Source organism: Marmota flaviventris, chromosome 2, assembly GCF_047511675.1.
Source record: "Marmota flaviventris isolate mMarFla1 chromosome 2, mMarFla1.hap1, whole genome shotgun sequence".
Taxonomy (NCBI): domain Eukaryota; kingdom Metazoa; phylum Chordata; class Mammalia; order Rodentia; family Sciuridae; genus Marmota; species Marmota flaviventris.
This window is the reverse complement of record NC_092499.1, coordinates 156,868,695-156,893,651: the sequence shown is the minus strand read 5'-3', so window position 1 is coordinate 156,893,651 and position 24,957 is coordinate 156,868,695.

Below are 24,957 nucleotides of genomic sequence, written 5' to 3'. Positions count from 1 at the left end.
TGCCTTTGCATGATATTGGTGTGAGCAGTGACCATATCCATGAGTAGCAGAGAAGATACATATACCTATATATTTTCAAATGCAATTTTGGGGGAGCAATAGACATTTTTTTCCCATTATTCTCCCTTTTCCTTTAACTTTTGTCTCTATGACTACCAAGCCCCTGGTAATGTTCCCAGTATTGGTCCTGGTACTTTGGGCTAATAGGAGTAGGGTAACATCTGGTGTGCCCCAACCATTGAAAATGGGACATCACAGTTAGCCACAGTGGCTAGGTGGCTTTCCCTGCATGTGACAATGAAGCCAAATCTCTTCAAGCATCTCTAAGTCAAGTCTTCCAATACAGAGAACTGGAGAATTTTAATACTTCTTCTCCTCCCTTTGCCCTCCCTTTGGGCTTCTTGTGTTCCTATTCTCATATGGTTCTTTGTTTTTTCACCTATTTCAACAAAACTTAAATCTGTCAGCATTTGACTTCTGCCAGAGTGTGGTATTCGGATTTTCAAATGTAGAGAGGATGTTCAACTACAGAGTCAATAAATACATTCCCCACCAAACCAACTCTGCAACTGGATTTGTGTAATTGCATCAGGGGAAAAAATGAGTATGTATATGAGTGTGTGTGTTGAGAGATGGTTTCCGCACACACACTGAAAATAATTTTTAAACTCTTTATGATCTGATAAATGAGAAATTAGAAGAGCCAACTGTTTAGGGAATCAGAACCTCTTAATTTAAATCAAGAAACTAAAATCAAGAAGAACCTGTGTGTATGTGTACAAAGGTCTTAAATTAAAGATAGCATAGATTTGCCCAGGCTTTGTCCACTGAGAGGGCCTCAAGGCAATGAATCCCTAGTAGTAGTAAGCACAGCTAACAGATAAATCTCATTTACTAAGTATCATTCTCCACTCACGGAAATCAAGGATCTTTTGAGAAAGGATTGGGCAAGGAGAGGGAAACTGAACCTGCAACTTCATTTTAAACATAAAGTAAGAAAGTACTCAAAAATAATAGGGACATGTGGTCTCCATCTGCTCAGGCTGCCATGTCAAAGCATCACACATCTAGTGGCTTAGATAACAGACACTTATTTTTCATATCTACAGAGGAAAAAATAGAACTTTATGGCAGGAAACCCACTTTACCCAAGAGATCAGAGGTAGCTGATCCTGGAACCACTCAGGATCACATGCTTCCTGATATGAGGCACTAAGAACAAAATGTCATTTCTGCAATATTCCTTCAAACCCTGCTTCAACCTGAATGTCATCACAAACATTGGAACAACTTAAACTGAGCAAATTCCACAGAACAACTTATCTGGACATGGCAAAACTGACAAAATCATAAAAGACAAAGACCAAGATTGAGAAATCATTCCAGACTTTATGGACTGTGCATTAGACAGTCATGTCAACATTAAATATTCTAATTTTAGTAATCTTACTATTTATTTATATAAGAAAAAATGTCCTCATCTTGATCCTTATACATGGCAGTATATATTTAGAAATAAAGGAGAGTAATATAGACGACAGTCAAGTGACTTGAGAAAAATGTGTGTGCATGTGAATGTGTTGTGTAATTGTGCCGGTGTGTGTGTGTGTATGTGTGAGAGTATTTGTGACAGGTGGATAAAAAGATGGATAGAAGTGTAAATGGAACAAGATATGAATTCTTAGTGAATTAGACTGAAGGATTTGAGACATCTCTGTACCATATCTACAGTATTTTATATATTTAAAATTATATTGAAATAAAAAGTTAAAAGAAACTTGAGTACAAAAAGATAGAGTGACTTAGAGTCTCATAGCTGCAACTGGCAAAACAGACTGAAAGTGACATGGCATGCCCCTCCGTTCCCAGCTTGACTCCTCATTCAGATGAAGGGGGTAGGTATAAATCTGACATTTATTTCTGTCGCGACCCCTTGCCCGCAAGGAAGACGCAACTCAGGAATCTTCTTTCAGCAGTTTATTCAGGCCCTTGATATTTCTTCTTCTCCCCCTTGGATGCCCCTCCCAGCCTTAATAAAGCATCTCAAGCCCCAATGCAAAGCTGCCACGTGGAGCTTTCTCATAGGGTGATAAGGGATTACGTGCCAACTCTCCAAAAAAGGAGTTGTTTATCACAGGCCACAGTGGAAGCCGGCGCCATCTTCTAATGGCGGCCACGGTCTATAGGAACGGCTCACCACAGTTCCCCCTTCTGTTTTATAAAACAATGCAGGCGAAAGTAGAGGTCCTATCCCACTGTGCAGAAGTGGCTGCAATGTATGGTTCAGTCCTAAGGAGGCGCCTTCCCCAGACCTGATCCCATATCAGCCGACGCCTTTTTTCGTAGGGCGGGGCGTGGACGTCAAACCCGCATGCAATAGGACATGCTTTCCTTGAGGTCCGTTGAGGGATCACTCAAGTGCAGTGCCTTGCCTCGCATCCTGCATCGTGACGACGGTGAGAAGTAGGGTAATACAGGTAGCCTGGTAATGATGACAAAATTTAAGTTGGCAACACAATCCCTAAGCCCCAGAGGAAGGTAAAGAGTCTGTAGCCGAGAAGAAAGACCAGTCCTGAAACCCATCTGCGTGCAATGGTAACAAGACCTGCAGAGTGCAAGGGCTATTCAGCACTGGGAGAGCATAGGAAAGAGGGCACGCCAATCCCAGAGCAATGTGAAATTAACTTGGGGTGCAATGGCCATGCCCAGAAAATCACTGTTTAAGATGTGCAAGCCAGATTTGTGGAGAAATGCCATTTTCTAAGGCCGCAAGAGCCTGTACAATCATAGCTTTCTCTTGCGCATGGCGAGCTTTAAGGCGACAGAGAAGCCACAAACAAAGTACAACACCGAAGCAACACATTGCCCCCAAAATGCCTACCCCCACCCACTCTTTGAAGAAGGAAAAAGCAGAAGATATCCAATCGGTGAATCGACCCAAAGTCACGGGATTGACATGGGTACTGTTCAAAACAGCAATCTGAGTTAGTTGAGACTGGATCAAGTTTTCTGCTTCCATGGACCAGGTTCCGGATTGATACTCTCCGATGATGCGGGAGGCATTTCTGGAATCATAAAATCTGACAGAGGTTATACATAAATGTGCACGTTGGTCAACACAACCCAAAAGCACCAAGTCAGCCAATTCTTCTACCTGAGTTTGGAGTAAATCTATTCTTTGGTTGGCAGCTAAAATCCCTGACAAAATATGTTGATTAATTGTATTTTGGGATTCAAGTATAGTGGAAGTTTGTTGAACAACTTGATTAATGGTGGCAGCAGTTTGTACTTGACTGGCCATGGCCACTCCGGCCGTAACCGCTGCAGCAGCAGACACTGCCACAGCTGTCACTATAGCTGCCGTAATTCCAAAATCTCTACGGGCTCTAATCAATTCAACAATAGGAAAAGATTCTGGATCCGCAGTAACCGGGATCGGGACAAAGGTTGGAATTTTCATAATCACTGCCATAGTCCAGGAGCCATTCCAACACTCAGACAAGTAGCAGGTAACATTAGAACAATTAAGCATCCCCTGTGATGTATCATTAGCCAAAAGAAACAGGAACGGAGATTGGAGACAGACTGCTGCGGAGGGCAACGTAGCATTAGATAATTGTGAATTATTTGCAAAAATTTTAAGCCTCCTACCTCGCTCCGAGTTTTGGGTACTGCCAGAAACATTAAACAGCCAACTTTGGACTCCTAATATTTCCCTGGGGAAACACAAGCGCGGACTAGACTAGCCCAATCTGAAGGAGTCATACAAAATCTAGTAAGTCCCTCCACCTGAGTGAGAGTGAAAGCTGCATCTATGCCATAAGTGCGGACGGATTCTGCCAAGGTTTTAACTATCTTAAAGTCTAAAGGCTCATGATATCTTCCCCTGTTATTGTCCTGAAATACAGGGTATGCAAGTCCCATATCTGTATTGACTGTTCTCCAAACTTGCGCATGAAAAGATCTCCCGGAACCTTGGCTCCCCTCCACATACGGGGGTGGGGCAACAGGCATCATATCTTCTTCTAAATTTTCAACCTCCTCCTCCTCAGAATTCTGTTGACCAATATTAGATCCCTCCCCCTTCTTACAGTAGGCATGCGCGCCTTGTGTCTCCTTTTTCTTCTTTTTCATTTTTATCTTATGTAGTTGTTGCAACAATATATCAAGGTCCTCAGAACTCTCTGAGTCGCTTGTGTTCTCAGGCGTTCTGAATTTGGTCAAGTCTGGGTAGAGCCTTCTCCTATTTTTATCTTCAGGCTCTTTTGCCTTCTCACTACTGTTACTTTTGATACTCTCTGCCACTTCACTATGTGATCCTTCAGATTTTTCCTCATGTAGTTGTTCAAGAACGGCCTGACCCTCACTCACAGCTTCTTGGCATTTACCATCTGTAAGGCAACTACGGACCATTTTCCAAAGGGGTATCACCCCACCCTCTAATATGCCCTGCTCAGATGCAAAGTCAAGATCTTTGCCTAATTTATCCCAACTAGGTACAGTAAGGCTGCCCGAAAATGCAAACCACGGAGCAGCGATATCTATCTCCTGTAAAAATCTCTGTAAAGTACTATGTTTCACTTCCAGGCCCTTGGAACGTAACAGGCCATCTAGGGCCAGGAGAAGCAGACTTGAAGATGCGGCACCCATGACACAACAACAAAAGAAGCACAAAAAACAAAAGCGAAAGTACACAGTGCAGCTGCAATAAAATGTAATGCTCTCTCTTTCTTTACAGAGGAGCTGCCCCGCTTTGGTCGCGGGTCCCACTTACCTGGGACTAACCCCGCTTTGGTCGCGGATCCCACTTACCTGGGACTAACCGGTGCACCACCCCTGACTGCTGAAAGTTCTGGTTCCCGGGTCTCGGCACCACTTGTCGCGACCCCTTGCCCGCAAGGAAGACGCAACTCAGGAATCTTCTTTCAGCAGTTTATTCAGGCCCTTGATATTTCTTCTTCTCCCCCTTGGATGCCCCTCCCAGCCTTAATAAAGCATCTCAAGCCCCAATGCAAAGCTTCCACGTGGAGCTTTCTCATAGGGTGATAAGGGATTACGTGCCAACTCTACAAAAAAGGAGTTGTTTATCACAGGCCACAGTGGAAGCCGGCGCCATCTTCTAATGGTGGCCACGGTCTATAGGAACGGCTCACCACATATTTCCATATCTACCTCAGTTTTACCACCCAATTACTCAGAACATTCTAAAATATTTTTTGAATGTTAGGTATACCAATAAATAAATACATTCTTTTTGCTGCAAATCTACTTGTAATGTGAAAACTATACTGATCTAAAGGCTCCTGCTAATGCAGCCTTGACCACCCAGGCCTCCCAAGGGGATTCAGGAATGGCCCACCTTGCACAAAATTCCATTCCAGAGCAACTGGTCCCTGCCACAGCTTTATGTGTATTCAGCTCAGATCTGTTCTCAGTCAGAAATGAAAATTCAGAGAAGTAATTTTCAGTGTGCAGAGTCACATCAAGAGAGACAGTGGACTTTCTCCAATTTGATTTGTGTAATCCAATGAGTCATTCCAGCATATACCATGTATCACCTTCATAAAATGAATCTTAAGCCAAAAAGTTAGATGGTTAAGCACCAGTGTCTGTTGTCATGGTACAATTTCAGAGGGGTTTGATAAGGATTTTTTAAATATATCTAAATTATTTATGGTTGCCATTCTGCCATTATAGCTTTATTTTTTTTTAGTTCATTGAGTCACAAATGTCTTCTTAAACTACAATTTCTAAATATCTTCCTCTTCAAAATTAAATACACAATATTTATTCAGTTATTGATTTTATGGTAAGTTGCCATCAAACTAGTATGGACTGTATATGATTAAAAGATGCAGGTAAGAATAGGAAGAAACTGATCTCCAGTAGAGGAGATGGGAAGGCTAGATAAACAGAGTCCCTGGATTTTCCTGATTTTATTTGGGCTTATAATTGAAATGGGCCTAAACAAGTAAATGTGTTCTCAGATGTGTACTTTTGTCCAAACTTATTCTTAGAATAGGTGCTTTTTACTCTGTGTGAATTTTGCCTCAAAGGAAATGAAGGGTGAGGAGAAACAGGAGGAGGAAAGAAGAAGGACAAGAAAGAAAAAGAAAGGAAAACTATTAGAGCCTGATCCCTAGTTGATAATGTAAATATTAAAATATTTATTCTGAAGCACATTGATGCCTGTAACTTACTTTGAATGCATCCAAAAACCGATGGGTTGACTGATGGATAGAGAAATGGCTGTGTGCTGAAGTAAGCAAGGATAGTCAAATGTGAGTATACAGCAAAGATCCTGGGGCTACAAACTGACATGTTTTTCTCCCTTTTCTCCCTCTTCCCCTCCCTAATGGGGAGGAAGCAAGATTGACCTTCTTCCTGTCTTAGCCTAAGTTATTTGTCCTTGGACTCATTGACCTGACCCTAGGAGTGAAGGAATCCAGACTTGGGAGCAGGTAGCAGGGGATCTAAGAAATGACCTCTCTCTCAAGGCTACCACTCAGATATGAATTGTGACTACTGATAGGGCACACCTGGAGTTTAGCCTTTGTAGCCCTCTTTCAAAGCCCTCTGTTCCCCTGGCAGTAAGAATCACAGCCTCGAGGACAGAAGTCACCTGTGTATTCTCATTTGCTAGAAAATCAATAAAACTTCTTCCTCCTTTTTCTCAAAAGCTTGTCTTTGCTATTGGACCAGCATCAGGGACAAGAACAAATCTTTCACTATCAATAGTTACATTGTAAGTATAAAATTGTTACTAAATTTAAGTTTATTTAATGCAAGTTTTAGTGTTAGCCATTTTGATTATTTAAAACATTTGTGAATGCGAGAGCCGATGGAAGCCAACACTCAGACCTGCCCTTGAAAAATGAATATCAGAAGTACATTTTATTATTTCTTATTTTTCAAATCAAATGGATATTTCCTCTGGCTCTCGCCTCTTCCATTTTTCCTTTCTTCCTTTGGAGGTCATTAATCTCCTATTTTCAGATTGACTTTTTAAAAAGCAAGCCATGACACCCATGCCTGCCCTCATTCCTCTGCTGAAGTGATTTCAGTTTCCTCTAAAATATGAGATTTTCCCTCACTCTTATTTACTATGCACAGATGCAGAAGGAGAATTACTAAAGTTTTGCAATAAAAATAAGCTTGGCTTTGTGAGCACCTGCTTTCCACTGTTTAATAATGCTGAGCTCCCTTCTCCTATGTGCTTCTGTTTACTCTTCTACAAATTATTTTTGTTCTCAGTTGACAAAGATAAATGATGGGATTAATATATATTGAAGAAGTCCCTGTGAACAGTGTGCCAGCCCCAAGGAAGGGTGGGTATTATTTCCCTCAGGTAAGGCAACACAGCAAACTGGATTAAGAGTAATTTGCTGTGGGGCTTATAGATGATCATGATCCATTAGTGGTACAGCATTTATGAAAATTGCTTTTTCTTAAATAAAAATTAGAATGACTTTCATTACCTTGTCAGTATTGAGCCAAGCCAACTGCATTTTCCCCTAAGGAAAATAAAATATCAATGGCAAAGCTTCGATTTTTTTTTTTTATTTAACCTGAAAGCAATCTCCAAACTGTTGAAAGTAACAGTGAATAAAATGAGTGACAAGAAATTTTATCCAGTAAGCTTCAGGGATGCCTTGGTACAATTAGAGCTAAAAACTATCAAAGAAAATATGTATAACACAAATGAGTAAAGTTAACTCAGCGTGTTATTTTTTGGGTGATTGTTTTTAAAATTATGTAAATCTATGCAATGTAAGCAGAGATTTTGCAAAATGTAGTTTGAGTGGAAACTTTCAATATCATGGTATGTTTACTTTAATTTTATAGAATCTGAGTTATAATAGTAATATTTTCAACCAACTAATTCAAGATTTACTAAGCATCTCCCTTATCTTAATATCCCATCATTAAGTCTAGAGACTCACAGGTTGGTATAATGTGGCATAAATACTTATTTACATTCTTAGGCTATCCTATAACAAAAAAATTCTTTTATTATGAAATTATCCATTCATTGCTTTGCTTAAAATAATTAAGACTACTTAATACTTGGATAGCTTCTTAGGGAAGGAATAAGGAGATGGCTATGATCAAAATATGTTATTTGCATGTAGAATGTGCTATAAAGAAACTTATTATCTTGCATAGTTAAAATGCACTAATAAAAATAATAAATATTTTAAGATGCATTATAGTGGTAACAAAAGGTATCATATTCATGATTTCATTTAAAATTCTTTCCTATCCCATGTTAATTTGGATTTTTTGTTGTTGTTTGGGATATAATACTATTTTTCTGTTATATTCCTGATTTGTATATTGGGATTGGAGTCACTATCAGACCAGCATCTTCAAAGTGAAACAAAGAATATGGGGACTTGGGAGTGTAGCTTAGTGGTAGAGCACTTGCTTAGCATGCAGGAGGCCCTGGGTTTGACCCAGCACTACAAAGATAGGAGGAGAAGGAGAAGAAGGCAAGGACCAGTTATGCCCCTCATTTTGTTCTTGCCAAGATCAAAGGCAGCAGTGGATTTGGTACAAGATTATGTCACAATAATTACAAAGTCATGTATCTCCTACAGGACAGTGGGTGTGGATCCCATGGATAATTCAGAAAACACAAAGAAAGACTTGTGTTTGCAGGGCCTTTGAGTAAGGTTAGAAAAACACATTTCTGCCTCAAGTTAACCAATTGGAAGCTAGACTTGTCCTGAAGCTAGGAGAAGCTATTTGCTATCTGCATTAAAATGGGGATTCTAAAGTTTTCCCTGGGCCCTGACACTTTGATGGGTCAGGGGCTGGTCAGGCATCATTTCAGTGGTTCCATTCAGTGGCTGATACTGATCTGCATGAGCACCCTTAGGAATGGCAATGGGGATTCCTCCTGAAATGTCTCTGTCCATGTGTATCCACAGGCACATTAATGTAGAAATCCAGTCACCCACATCCACACTGATCTAGGTATGTGCACATATATAGAGCCTACTTGAGAGATTCAACCAATAAGGGGAACTGGATGAAAGTATTAAGCAGGTTACACACCTCACAAAACCTTTTATGGTACCCAAATGGACAAAGTCTTATATCATACTGAGGAAAAGTCCAAGTAAGCTTCTTTGAAATCAGTTCTCTCATACTTGGTTGTCCACACCTGAAGTTTCAAATCTGTCCTGGGAACTCTGTTGGATGTTCAAGAGAATCATAGAACTTGCTTAGCATGTTCAAGGTCCTGGCACTGAAGAAAAAAGAAATTGTATGTTCCATCTGAGAAGCTAGAAGTCTCCTGATGTGCTCAACTGTGAAAGTGGGATTCCAAATGGGAAAAATGATATTCACAGTTAACAATCTTAGTATTCCTAAGATTATCACCCAATGGCCAATATGGTCTTAGAAATACATGTTTCCTGGATACAACTTTATTATTGATATACTTTTAAATATCAAAGTTAAATTTTATAGTGAAAGTCATCTCCTGGAGCCCTGTAGATATTGTTGAAGGAGTGAGTGATTAATCATGAGATTCATACCAATCCAGGAGCAAGACTTGGGGGTGTAAACACCAGAAAGAGCCTTATCAAAAGAAATGTACACTTATGTAAAGGAAGATGGCAGAGACCATCTGAGATCATCCTCTTCACTATAGGAGAAAAAAACTATATTTTTTTAACAACTCCTTTCCTGGGTGCATTATTCAGATGTCTATTGCTGTAACAAGTATCTGAGATGGTCAAGGTTTTTTTTTTATTATTGATTTTTTAAAAAAATAAATGACAGCAGAATGCATTACAATTCTTATTACATACATACAGCACAATTTTTCATGTCTCTGGTAGTATATAAAGTATGTTGACACCAATTCATGTCTTTATACATGCACTTTGGATAATGATGTCCATCATATTCCATCAAGGTTTAAAGACAATAGATGTTTTAGTGCCAATCCATATTTGTCTGACTTCTTTACATCTTGAGCCTGTCGTGAGGCAGAACAGCAAGGCCGGGAGCAGGTGGCACAGCAAAATCCTCACCTCAGCGTGTCCAGGAAGCAAAGAGAGAGAGGAAACGCCACACCTGCAGTAACCTAACTTCCTTCCACTAGGCCCCACCTCCTAAAAGTTCCTCTACCTCCCAATAGTGCCACAGGTTGGTGACCAAGCCTTTAGCACATGAGCCTTCAGGGGACATTAAAGATCCAAACAATAACACCAGGACATCATAATAAATAGTTGAATATCTTGTAGTTTTAATTATAATATCATTTTCAGTCTTTGAATATTCATAAATGCTCATACCAATAGATATTCTGAACCAAACAATGCAACAAAAAAATAATTTTGTTCAGGACAGAGAAATTCCCACTGGTCATCCCCTTTTCTCTCTCATTATTTTCTATTTTTTAAATTTATATACCTATAACCTATCTTTCAATGATTTTCTCATAAAAGTTTATCATTTAAAAAAAAGCAAAGAATGGGATGTGTAATGATCAAATCAGGGAAGTTAGCATTTCAATCTCCTTAAGCATTTATCATTTCTTTGATTCATGTGTGTGTGTGTGTGTGTGTGTGTGTGTGTGTGTGTGTGTGTGTTTGATTGATTCATGATTATTCTTGGGTTTGGGAGATTTTTAAATTTTTATAGTTTAGTTTTGTTAGACACATACTAATCGTATAGTTTTATGTGGTATATTGTAACTCTTTGGTACATCAATGTATTGTATAATGATCAAATCAGGGTAATTAGCAATAAAATTTAAGATCAAAATAAATCATCAGAGACTTGGAATTAAGAAAAATGCAAAGGATGCTATTGTTTTCTTTCCTGCTGTTTCTTTGCTACTTGCCTTCCTCTTCGAGGACTGTCCTTCTCCACTCTCTAGTCTCCTTGTAGTAAAGCCTGTTGGCCTGGCAGACAGCACTGAGCTGTGTTCTGCACTCTCCCTTCCTTCAGTACAGTGGGGCAGAGGTCCCACCCCTTGGTGTTTCCTAGTGCCTGATGACCAGGTAATGAAGTCGTTCTTGCTAAGATGTGCAAGAATGGACTGACCTTGTATGATGGTGATAAACTAATGTAAGTGTATTTAGACTACTTACCTTTTTTAAAGTGCTTTCATATGTTGGAATCCACAGCTGTTGTGCTGCCTAAGCTACATCCCTTCTTCTGCTAACAGGATTATTTCATTCTTCAGGAGAGGCACATGGGGCTGGCTCATCTTCCAAGACTTAGCACTTGACCAAGGCTGAAGAAGGTCAGGGTTTTGCGGGGGAAAGAGATGTAGTGTTCTGGAGAAATCAAGGCTCAGGCTACTTGTATGCAACTCTCCTGTAGTGTGAAAACTCAGCCTAAAGAAGTCGACAGAGTAGAGCAGAAGTGAAGAATGGGGAGAGGCATCTTGAGCTGCTGGATTCTTCTATGCCTGGTTCCTTCATGTATGTGAGACAAATAATTCCCCTTTCTGCTTCCATAAATTGAGTTCCTCTCCCTTCCTGGACAGAGTCCTAATAAATGCATAATTTTATAACCATTTACAAAGCCCCTACTCGGTGTCACACGGTTCTCAATGTATTGGTACTAGAATTGCCAAATTTACATTTCCTTAAAGGTAGATACTGTGATCATCAACAGTCCTTTGAAGATCAGCCACCTGAGACTCCAGGGAATAATTATCTTCCTTTTATAGAAGAGAAAATTGAGGCTCAGAGCTCAGTATCACACAGCTCACAAGTGGTAGAGCTGGGGCTCAGATTTCAAGTCTGATACTCTTGATACTACATAGCCAAATACATGAATAAAACATGTCTTTTTTAAATAAGAATCTCTCAGTCTCCTTATAGAACAATAACTTGATGTGTGGCACCTTCAGAAAAATGGATACCTCCCCACTACTTACAATACAGTGCTGGGTTGTGTGCTGGAGACTATGACAGGGGGGCTTGACAAAGCCACAGCAGCAGAGCATTTCACCAGGCCTGGAAGGGTGGACATGGTGGAAAGGGAGATGCCAAGAGGACACAGGGGAAGGCTGGCTATAGCAGGGTGGGACCTTAGAAGGTACCAGGCAACCTGTAAAAGCAGAGTTTTTTCTTCCCTTCCAAAAGTGCACATGCTTTTTAGGGTCCCTCAGACTCTCCCTGGGAGAGCTCAGTACTCCAGACCCCTCACATGTCTAGAAGTAGGACTTCTTCAGAGCCATTCACATTCTCCAAGAATCTGGTTTCTAATGCTCAGAACAGGAAAAATGACCCTCCTCTACTCTCTTCCTGCCCCCTGCTCTCCATCTCTCCCCCACCTTCTTCCTTCTCCTCTCCTCTCCCTGACTTTTCATTTCCCTCTTCCCATTCCCTCTTTTCCTTTCACTATCCCCACCCTTCTCTTCTCTTCTATGTCCTCCCCTGTCTCCTTGTTTCTCTGTCTCTTAGGGTTGGCAGCTGCATCGTAGTAGAAAGAACCAGGATACTCAGTTCCCAATGCTCTCTCTACTTGTAAATATAAGTGACCTGTATCCAGGCTGTTGATTTCTCTTAGCCTCAGTTTCCTTGTCTGTAGAATGGAGAGCATTCCTTCCTCAGTCATGTTGATGAGGACTACAACTGCCCCCCCACATCAACTCTTGGCTGATCTAGCCCACTTTCTGCTTTGCTTCCAGAGTGAGGAATTTTGAACATAGTCCAGTCATCCAGTACCATCATCAAATTAAGCTGATCCTTCCCACTGATCTTGATATCAGGATTGGAAACTGTTTCACGGATCACAGGTTCTCTTCTCTTCCCTTCCAAAAGTGCACATGCTTTTTAGGGTCCCTCAGACTCTCCCTGACCAGCAGCATTTCAGAGTTTGTTAGAAATACAAATTCTCAGACCTTCCCCTCCCCAGACTCAGAGACTGCATTTTAACTGGACCTTAGGAAACCGGTTTGGTGCAAAAAAGTCGAAGAAACTCTGCTGTGAGACTCTAGATTTCTCCCCACATCAGATCCCACAAACCCACAGCTCAGCCAGCTGTCCTTTTCCCAGCTATTTCTATTCGTCTTTTAATGTATTGCAAACCTCCCTCCCTTAGAAAGCCTCCACTGCCCTCACGATGATCCAGGTTTCCCTATTCCTGCCCCTGTGGCAATTTGCGGTTCTCTTACTAACACCAGAGTTGTATTGAATAATTATTCATGTATGTTTGTAAGCAATGTCCGGAGGGGGATCTTACCTACAGAATTCATCTCTCAATGTCTCTACATCATAGCCTGTCAATAAATATTAGTTTAATAAACTAATGATAAATACATGAATGAATCAGCATGTGAACAAAGGTTACTGTATGTGTAAATATCTGACACGTAAGAGCTGAATAAAGGTATATTTTCATTTCTCTAAAGATGCCACCATAGGTGAGGCTCTATGGTGCATGCCTGTTATCCCAGAGACTCTGGAGGCTGAGGCAGGAGGATTGTAGATTCAAGCCAGTCTCATAAACTTGGCAAGATCCCATCTCAAAAAAATAAAAAGGGCTGAGGAGGTAGTTCAGTTGTAAAGTGACCCTGAGTTCAATTTCCAGTACCAATAAATATATATATATATATATATATATATATATATATATATATATATATATATATATATAAGCAAGCCACAGTAGATGAGAGAGCATATACTCTCTTTACATACATATTATAAGCTAGACTTGGTTGGGTGCTATGTAACAAAACTATATGGCTCAGGTGCTACTGCTCTCTGGAACTCATAGAAGAGTTTCAACTTTCCTTCCAGTCAATCAACATCTGTTGGCATATGATCAAGGACAAGTTTATGCAGTTGTTCTCCACCTGGGACTCTCCACCAAGACTGTAATAAACATGCACATGCATTGACCAGAGAGTATATGTGGATCTGCTGCTGTCACTAGGCACAATTCAGAGCTGAGACAAGGAGACAATTTCATTATGGCCATCAGTTATCACTGAGTCCATCTGAGAATCGTCTCTGGATTGGAACCAGGCATGAGGTCTCCATAGATTATCTCATAAAATTCCTTTTAGAGAAAGATCCAGATAAATTGGAAATATTTTGGCAAATTGCTACTGCTTCTCATCAGCAGAATAGAATGTGCTGTACTGTTCTTGAGGTGCCCTTAAGGAAATCATAATTACACATCAAGGTAATTTTATTAAGTATCTTTTTTACAATAAGACTACATTTAAATTGTGACAGATAAATTATGAATTACTTCATATCAGTGGAAGCTCTGTTCTACCTAGCTCTACCACCAAGACCATTTCACCTTACATGTGATCCAAAGCTTCTGCCATATAGTAGCATCTTTATTCCTGACCACATAGAAAATGTCTCATTGGTGGTGACATTCCTGGCAACATTGAAGGTGCTCCTTAACCGGATTTTTTTCTTTTTTGGTCATGGTTCCATTCTATTCCTAGAATTTTTGGATCATATTCCATATTGAATTCTCTATATTAGGTCATATTGGACCTTTAAATTGCCATTGCTTATTTTGGATTCTATTAAAATCTCACAAAATTCATGGGTACATTAAATATTCAATACCTTTTTAAGCTTTCGATACAATTCTACTGAGTTTCATGATGGCAATAACTAACTTAGCATTGAAGTTTCCTTGCCTAAAAAGGCAGAAACGGACAGTCAACTGTGAGCTAGGGTCTCGCTCTCCATTCTTTCCTCTGCAATTGTAATCTCATAACCATCTGCTTCTCAGGTTTCCATCTCTTAATTTAGAAAAGGAAGGCATGCCCTAGCCATTGGGTTTTCAACCCCTGCGCATTAGCAGAGATTGGGTTGGTTCAGTCAGTCCCTTGGGGCCCCTGCAACTAACAGTTCAAGACGTAGGAAGAGGATACATGTCACAGCTAACAGGGTGGCTGAAGTTGACTTGAATTGAACTGTCAAATGTAGGTGAAGATGTCCATAAGTAGAGATGGCATGAATGTCTTTGGAGAAAATTAAGACAATGAGCAAACGTGAGGATGAGAAGTTTGAAGTGGGTTGACCAAGTTCCTAGCTTTTATGAAGTAGAATGCTTCTGAGGAATAAGGGATGTATTAGGAAGGCCCAGCTGATCTAGCTGCTCATCTACATTGGTTTCATCATTCCCCAGGAAGGTAGGGTCTCACCTCATGCAGGTCTACTGCTCCTATAGTCTTATTCAATCTCCATTCTTTCTGTGCTCAGATTTCTTCTTTATTTTACCAAATTATACATTTTATAAGCCACCTCATGAATATTTTTTGCAAGGAGAGCTATGAGAGCAAACCAATCAATTTTAAAAATCTGTAGGCCATAAAATATTTGGGTTTTCTAAGTCTGGCTGGGTCATTTAGTTAAGAGCATGAGAAATTTAAGAAGGTGAGGATCAGAGTCAATTTTGCAGAAGAGGCTGACTTCAACTGCATCTTGTGAATCTGGTAAAATTTGAATAGGCAGAAATTAATTTTAATTCACTTGCTTGACCATTGCACTGACCCTGCGTCCCAGAGGACAGAGAATTGTATTCATTCATAAGTTGCCACAATCGAGCAATACTGAGCACCTAGCCACACCTCACAAATTCAGGCCAGCTTTTGAGTTTGTGTGTAGGAATGTCTACTGAGGTGGAGATTAGTCTTCATTTCTGGTGACGGTATTGTTAAATTTCTTAATAAAGGTAGTAGTTCCAGGACAGATGAGTTTGTCAGAACTCAGGAAACTATTCACTTCTCTTGGACGCATTTTTATAGGTAATTTTTGACCCAATTAAGTGGATTTAAAAAGTGAACACACACATTTATTGTCCCGTAAGTGCTCCTGGGGGCAAGAAGGAGTCTTTCCTCATTAAAGTCAGAGATAATATGAGCAAATTTTTAAAGTTAGGTGAATTGATAAAAGATGAATGGTCTCTTGGTGTGATTGACCTTTGGAAGCTAAGAATCATTGGTTAAGATATAAATAAAAATAAAAATATTTTAAGGGTCTGAATCTGACGAAGGGGTGTTGGAAGAAGGGGCTTCAGTGTATAGAATGGACTGAAGCAGCCGTGCTCGAGGGTCAGGAAGGCCTGTGGAACCACCGTGGGCATCCAGAGAGAGCACAGGCCCCTGGTCTGGGGAGAAGTAGCAGGAAGAATAAAGCAAGGGTTGAGCCTTGTCTCCATTTAACTCTTCCTCCAGATGTTCTCTGTCTCTCATCTCCTTGACACTGGAATATCCCCGCTGTGGTTGGTCTGCTTAGACTAATTCAAGTCCATTTTCTCCAAGACCCATTCTTTTCTCATTTTACAGTGGTTTGAATCTGAGTGACTGCAGCTAAGTGGCTGTTTCTGTCTCTGTGTCTGGCTTACTTCACTTGGCATGTCCTCTGGGTTCTTCCACGTTGTCACAAATGACAGAATTTCTTGCTTTTCTGTGGTTGCACAGTAGTCCATTGCATTTATAACCCACATTTTCACAATCTGTTTGTGCGTAAATGGTCATTTCAGTTGTTTCCATACCTTGGCTACTGTGAGTGATGCTGCAGTGGACGTGGGAGTGCCGCTGACTCTTCAACACACTGTTTCCAGTTCCTCTGAATATGCACCTATAAGGGGACTGCTAAATCATATGGTAAATCTAGTTTGGGTTCTTGGAGGAAGCTTTAGATTGGTTACCAAGGTGGCTGTGCTAATTTTCTTTCCTACCAATGGTAGTACTTTTTTTTAAGGCTCCCCAAATGATATTAGTGGACATAAACCAAAACCAATCCTTGTTCTGTACTCCTGGATTCTGGGTGAAGTAGCCTAAGAGGAGAGGAAACTGAGGACCAGAAAGGTAAGTCATTTACCCTGAGGTTACACAGCTTAATGAGCCCCTTTTCAGTGATTGAGCCCAAGTCAAGAGTTTCCAATCCACACCAAGATTTGTTATCATTCATATTTTTGGTAATAACTTATCTAACAGGCCTCTTGATGTGGTATCTCACTGTAGTTTAATTTATATTTCTCTGATGATTACTGATGTTTCGTATTTTTTCTTGTATCTGTTGGCCAATCCTGTCTTCTTTTGAGATCCTCTGTCCATTTTTAAATAAAACCATTTGTTGCCTTCTTACTGAGCAATTTGATTTACCTGTATATTTTGATTCTTAACCCCTTATCTGAGGTGTAATTTGCAAATATTTTCTCTCAATCTGTGAGTTGTATCTTCACTCTGATAATTATTTTCTTTGTTGTACAGGAGTCTTTTTAGTTTGATGCAATCATTTTTACTTTTGCTTCTGTATATCCAAAAAATACTTTATCTCATTTTTTTGAAATCTAAAAAGTCAGACTAATAAAAGGAGAGAGTAAATGATGGTTAAAAGGAGCTGGGGGTGGAGAGGAAAAGGAGAGATGTTGACCAAAGGGTGAAACTTTCAATTAGACAAGAAGAAAAAGTTCTAGTGACCTATTGCATAGAACGATGACTGTAGTTAATAACTAAGTATTGTATACAAACACATAGCTTAAAGTGTATGAAATGTTCTCACCACAGTAAAATATTAAATATCTGAGGTGATGGATATGTTAATTAGCCTCTTTTGATTATTCCACTATGTTCACAGGTGCTGAAACATCACCTCACATCCCACAAATACATATAATTATTATTTGTCAATCACAAATAAAACCTGGGGGGAAAAAAGCTACCCTTGAAAAATTACTTTTTCTAGCATTTTACTTGCCTTCTAAGTACTGGTCTACAGGAACAGCTTCTTTGTTTATCAGGGACTGGGTTGATCTATGGTGGAAGCAGAATCTTTTGTCCTCAGAGTCCCGTATCATGGGCAGCTTCTCCTTGGGTCTGAAGGGTCCTCCTCCCAGTGGTTTGTGTTGTATGGTGGGTTGCTACTCCCAGACCAGCAGCTATGTTGGCTTGTCATCCTGTCTGAATCCATTTTCTTTCCTGCAATCATCTTGTGTCCCTGAAAACTTCCATGTGCATGGAGCATCCTAGAGGACAATCAAGTATAAAACCATTCAGGTGGAGCTACAAGGAAAAGAGCTGAAATCAAATAGATGTCCCTAGATATGAGTCCAAGATGAATACTTAAGTATCTTTCACTGTTCTGTGTGTCCTCTGACCCAGTGACCCTCTCCATTGAGTCAAGCAGAAGCAGTTTCCTTAGGATTCCTCTTTCTGCTTTTTGTTTTCTTGTTTTTTTTTTATTTTTTCCTTGATAAACCATCCTCCCAAATCTCAGCTGAGAGGAGCAGCGAGGTACAGAGAATGAGCAAAGCTAAGTAGGTCAGAAGGGTCTCACCATCCAGGGAAACAGCACCTCTGGGAAGGAATGGAAGCTTCTCCCTCAGGAAGAAGACCAGCAGGAAAGCTGTTATGGATGCAGAATGTGGAGCAGGAGTCAGCTGGCCCCATGCAGCCCCTAGTGACTTAGCCTGAATCCCCCTGTGGCAGGCGGAGCTCTGGAGCCCCCACCGACTTTACACTTCATCTTGGAGCTGATTTGTCCTAAATGGACTTTTCTAAGACTACAATTAAAATGTCATACGGATTTCACTCAGAGACAACATGTTAATCTCTGTCCCAACAGGGCACAAAGCTCTGGGCACAGCATGAGCCCCTGACCTCCCAGGCCTGATTCCCATGCTCTGTTTTGAGCCAAGGGAGGCTTCACAGACTCATTTAAGTCCCAGACACAGGCTGCAGCAGGCAGGGTTAGACCAAGGAGTAAGGTACTTTGGGGCTCTTTCAGACTCTGTTCAAGATCATGTCATGTTTAAGTGCAAAAGCCTGTTTACATTTTAGAAACGAGAGTCATAATGAAATGAAGCCACAACATTATTAGGCCCACCTCAAGAGTCACCTGAGGGAGTGGAGAGTGGCACTAAACTACATTTTGAGAAATCCTCTAGAAATAGATGTTTCCAACGGGCACCCAAGATACTGGCCAGCCCTTGGCACCTTTGCCTAATATCAGTGGTCCTCAGCCCTGCCTACGTGTTAGCATTGTCAGTGTTTAAAACATGCAAAAGCTTAGGCAACTCTCCCAGATCTCCAGGTAAGCTCTTCTCAGATAGGGTCAGGAATTTCGTAAACTTTTAAGCTTCCAGGATAATTCTAGTGGACATACCAACATGGACCTTTGCTCTGTGTTCTTAGATTCGGGTAGTGGGAGGCTTAAGGGAGAGGAAACTGAGGGCAAGAGTGGTTAAGCCATTTACCCAGAGGTGACTCCGTTTAATGAGCCCATGATCCAGGGCTGGAGCCCACGGTGCTAAATCCTGATCCAGGTACCTCAGTCTAGGGGCTCCCTCTGCCCCTCTTCTCTCCCTTTTATTGGCATTTTGTGCTTTTGATAGGTATTTTATTTTTATATACCTATGGGGACAGTAAGGACCTTCTGTCCTTGGAGCTTCTGAGCCACACACTAGAATTTTTTTTTTTTTTTTTTTGCAGGGGATTATAGGGGATCAAACTCAGGGGAACTTGACCACTGAGCCACATCCACAGTCCTATTTTGTATTTTATTTAGAGACAGGGTCTGACTGAGTTGCTTAGCACCTCACTTTTGCTGAAGCTGGCTTTAAATTCACAATCCTCCTGCCTCAGCCTCCTGAGCTGCAGGGATTACAGTGACCCCACCATACCTAGCCACAGGCTAGAATTTTATCTCTGAAGAATCAAGTCCAAGGCTTCATGATTGTTAGTTTCCCACAGGTTGGTGCAAGAGGAGTCAGTGACCTCATAACAGCAAAATCAGAGTCTACTCAGGGTGATCCTGAAGCACCCCAAAATGCATCCAGGACTCCCTCGGATCTGAAATTTGATTAAATTTTGAGACTGCAAATTAAGAAAAAATAAGCTTCTAGTCTCTGCACAGCGAATCTCCTAAACCTCTCTGCAGACTGCCTTCTTGCTGTCTGTTCACCAGCTCCAGGACTAAATCTGAACTCTCAGCCAAAGTTCCCTTGCTCTTCTTGGGCCACTCCTGAATTACTGCTTGTCATTACACATTCATACATGACACAGACTCTGGTGCCCACCAAGCCAGTCCATTCACTGTTTCCCAAATTACTTCCCCAGGATCCTATACCTCTGCTCATACCACTACCCAGAATTTAGAAAACTTAGCTCTCCAGGCAGCATTTTTTGGTCTTTCTTCTTTTAGTTCCCTGACAAGAGCTGCCCTTCCCCCATCTCCACACAACACCCTTCTCTTGGTAGTACTGCTTTATCCAAATTCTTGTATTATTATTTATTTGCAAGTTCCTGCCTCAGGACCTTTGCTGCTCCTCACTCTTCCTAACTCTTTCTCATAACCTGCTCTTTCTAAAGTCTTCCATACACAACCCCATTTGGAATCATCTTGGTTACTGTCTACTTGTACATTACCTGCCTTGCTTATTTTAACTGTAGACTCCCTGGGCTTTCTCTTTCTTGGTCATGGATCTATTTCCAGACCCTTTCCCAGGACAAGAATATAGTATTCCCAAGCAATGTGAGTTTAGTGAACTAATACATGAATGCAATATCTGTGGCCACAGTGTACTAGATACAGTTCCAATCCTCCAGGGCACAGTACCCAGAGTTTGTAGTCCAGCCCATGTTGGGTCTCTGCTCTCCATCTGTGATAATATCTTTTGGTTCATCTTCTCAGATAAGGTCCCTCATTTCCCCCAATTAAATGGTCAGTGCTTTCAGTCCTGGGGCCTTAGTCATCCACCTTTACTAGTGAATTGCAGATGCTCAGGAACCAGGCTGAGCCTCAGTAAGCAGGACCTCCTTCCTATGGTCCAGGATCCTGAGCTCTGTGGTTTAGGGGGTAAAGGACAGCCCTTGTCTTTGCCCAGCGTGAGGATGGACTATTTTAAAAACAAAAGAGGTACTGTGTGTGCGATAACATTGCATCCCCAAACTTACACATTAGTCTGAGAACAATAAACCATCAACTAGGTAAGAGATCAGAATACAAGCACTCATAGCTCAAACCCAGCCAGCCACCTCTTCCCTATGCCTTGAAAGCTCAGAATATTTCTCTGTCTTTAAATGGCCACATTTTAAGAGATTATAAAAGGGCCTTGAAAATATTCTGGAATTTTCCTTCTTGACCTACAAGTCTGAAATATTTGCTCTGTGGTTCCTTACCAATGCCAGATTTAGAGAATACTTGAATGTCTTCTGAAAATCTCACAAAATGCGTGGATGTTTTATGCCATTGGTCAGAAGATCAAACATGCACAGGATAAAGTGTGTGTGTGAAATTTACACTTGACCTAAGCTACACTTGATCTAAGGGTCTGGTGGAGGAACAGGTGTGACACACAATGTGAACCATGGTTAGGAAGTAAGGTGACCACTCAGAACACAACCAGGTAGGGATATAGGACTGGATAAGGAATCGGCTACATCAGAATGCATTTGGTCCTACATGAACTTGCTGCTGAAAATAACAATTCAACCTTGTTTCAGCCCATTTCTCCATAAGAGTATTAACTGAATCCTTGAGGTCTGGCTTTTAAACACCACAGCAGTATTACAACATGTATCACAGACAACTCAGATGCAGACAAGAGCTTTACCTTCAGGAGCCCAGGGGGATTATGCAGACTGGCGATACCTACATGTGTCCACTTGGGGGCTCCATAGAACAGTATACTTGAAAAAGCACAGAGAGAGGGAGAGAGAGATGTCAGAATTTCCACTGCCAGTTCAGTGTAATGCAATTAAGTGTTTGCATTGCCTGCTCAAATTTGTTATTTTGCAATAATAAAAGTCATCTGATAATTTTGTGGTTGAGACAAAAGAAATTTTGGGGTATGATTCCTCTAGCCAGAGAAGCCAATATAAAAATTAAACTTAAATTTGTTATACCCATTCAGGGAAGGGAATTTGGAGGACTGACTCAGAGGCAGGCCCTAGCCTGACTTGGAAGTTTGGGGGCCACCAGCTGACTACCTCTGAAAGGTGCATCATGCACCAAGCATTTTATACCAGACCAGGGCTAAATCTTTCTTTCTTTCTTTCTTTCTTTCTTTCTTTCTTTCTTTCTTTCTTTCTTTCTTTCTTTCTTTCTTTCTTTCTTTCTTTCTTTCTCTCTCTCTCTCTCCCTCCCTCCCTCCCTCCCTCCCCCCCCTCTCTCTCTCTCTCTCTCTCTCTCTCTCTCTCTCTCTTTTTCTTTCTTTCATTCTTTCTCAAGGGATTGAACCCAGAGGTGCTTAACCACAGAGCCACATCCCAAGCCCCACTCCCTTTTAATACTTATTATTATTATTATTATTATTATTATTACTATTACTATTAAATTTTGAGTCAGGGTCCTGCTAAGTTGCTTAGGGCCTTGCTAAGTTGCTGAGTGTGGCTTTTGAACTACAGCCTGTATCACCTCTCAAGCCGCTGGGAAAATAGGTGTGTACCACAGCACCTGGCAGGGCTAAATTTCTTTAAAAATAAAAAATTTAAAACAATAAAAAGAAAGAAAGAAAAGGATGCCTAGTCTAAAATCCAAAAACATTCTTAGAGGCTCTAATTTCACTGCAAATAGCATGTAAATAAAATCTTTTTGAAAAGCAGATTATTTGTGACCTCTTTATGGGCTAGAAAACATTTTGAAATGATTGTAGCCTTAATCACAGCTCTTTATAAGCTTCCCACAGACTTTAACTTGCATATTTCATTCTACCCTTATAAAATGTACCTGGGAGAGTATTTCATATAAAATAATTTCTCACAATGAAATGACTAATTTTGCAATATCTGGCCTTATCCTCAGTATTCCTTGTCCATCTTCCAGAAATCTAAATTAGTTTGCTTTAAGCATCCTTAAGCTCTCCTTTCAACAGTACAGTCTTTCTGTAATATATGAAGCGTAAGCTCTATGATGTCAACAGATGTGTTTGAGCTGTTACAAGCCATCCATCATCCAGTCCCTACCTTTGTACAAATCTTTCCCCCATGCACCTGGCTCTGAGAATTACCCAAGAGCTAAGGTGGAGCCCTCTCCTTGGGGGTCCTCATCCATTTTTCTCAAATAAAAACAAATATCATAAGACTCCACTTAAACTATATCCTGTGTAAAATGTATATATCCCCTGTCATGGTCTTATATCTCTCCTCCTCAGTTTGAACAAATGTTACCATTTTGGAGCTTTTGGAATTATTACCAGATAATAATTTCACCAGCCCTCTGGGTTTAGAAAACAATACTTGAGGTAAGCCATTGCTGATCTCCTGCTAATCCAAGATAATTGCTTTTGGGTTTCATGGGGAATCTGGAATTCTGGATGCTGGATGCGCTGAATGGGTCTACTGGAAAGGGGCTTTAGTCGGGACATATTTCATCTCTACTAACAAACCTGTTTTTAGAAGACGTTTTATTATTGGAGCACCTTTTATTTCTGTGACTGCCAACTGCCAGCACTCCAGAAGAATCAGATATCCTAATTGAGGAATTGTGAGATAGTCTTTTAAAGTCCTGGCTTCCGTCATTCCTTAGTTCCTGCCTTCATTCCTCCTTCCTTCTTAACTTTTCTTTTCCCCTCTTTTTCTCTCTCTTTCCTTATTCCTTTCTTTTTATCTTCCTGATTCCTGCTCTTTAAAAAAAAAATTGACAGCCTTTGATAAATCCCCAGGAAATGGCTTTCTTGTTCAGAAGTTTTAGAGTGGGTTTAAATGGCAAAAGATGTCTCTGGACTTGACTTTGCAGTTCCTGAGAGATAATGTTGGGATTGATCCCACCGAGACTATTTGCTAAGGCTTGAGTTGCATGCCCTTGGGTTAAAGGTCTGGTCCCCAGTGTAGTGTTATTAGGACGTGGTGGAACCTCTAGGAAGTGGGGCCTAGTGGGAAGTCTTTAGGTTACTGGGGCTGTGCCCTTGGAGATTGTTGGACTCTGGTTTCTTCCTCTTCTCTTTGCTTTCTGGCTGATAACATGAGCAGTTTGCACCACCATAACCTTCCCTCTTGATGGTCTACCTTATCAGAGGTTCAGAGCAACTCACTCCCCTCTTGACTGGAATCTTAAAAACCACAAATCAAAATAAACCTTTTCTCTTTATAAATATCTCATGTATTTTGTTATAATAACACAAAGCTGACTAATATACTACTGAAACTTGGGTAAAAATCTTGAGATCCTTTGCCAGTTTTGTCTCTATCTTCTAACTTGCCACTTGAAATATACAATATAATTGTTCTTACAATATACATTAAGCTTCAACCTCATAGTTTTAAACCAAAAATGCCAGGGGCCAAGCCTTCTTGCCCATTCATCCATAAACTGTGCTTTCAAGAATTAGAAAGGAGGGCCTCGAATTTAAAAGTACAAGTCTTGGTTGTAGAGAAGGCAGCCTCTCTTGGGGTTGTGTATTCATTTTCAAAGAGGAAACCCAGCTGTTCTGAAGTCCCAGAATTCTCCTGGGTACAGATGATTGCACATTCTTGAGTGGCTTCTCAAACCTCCTTTTTATAAGAGAACTGAATTCTACTGCCAAGGACTCTTTTGGCCAAGCGGTAGACCTTCATCCTGTAGGCTTTATTTGCCTGGGCAAATTCAGATTCATAACTGCTCCTCAGAGTGTTTCCACCTATCTGAGTTTATTGTCATCTGTCTGGGCAATGTCAAGTTCCAGGTGACCATTTGTCCCCAGGTCAGCTATAAACTAACTTGGAGATAAATTTTGGTCTATAGATGTCTCTTCATAGTGAAACTTCAGAGATATCCAAGGAAGCTGAAGGTCATCAAAATAGCTGCAGCTCCTCTGCTGTCCCTGAGGTCATGTAGTCCAGTGCAGAAAAGCCATTTTGAGGTATAATACCCATAAATGAGACCCTAAAATTTTAACCCTTAAAAAGCCAAACTATTACAACCAGAAAGTACAAAAATAGTTGTCAAAGGTTGGGGAAGGAAGAAATAGGGAGATGTTGGTCTAAGGGTAGAAAGTTCCAGTTATTCAAGATATCCTGGAGAT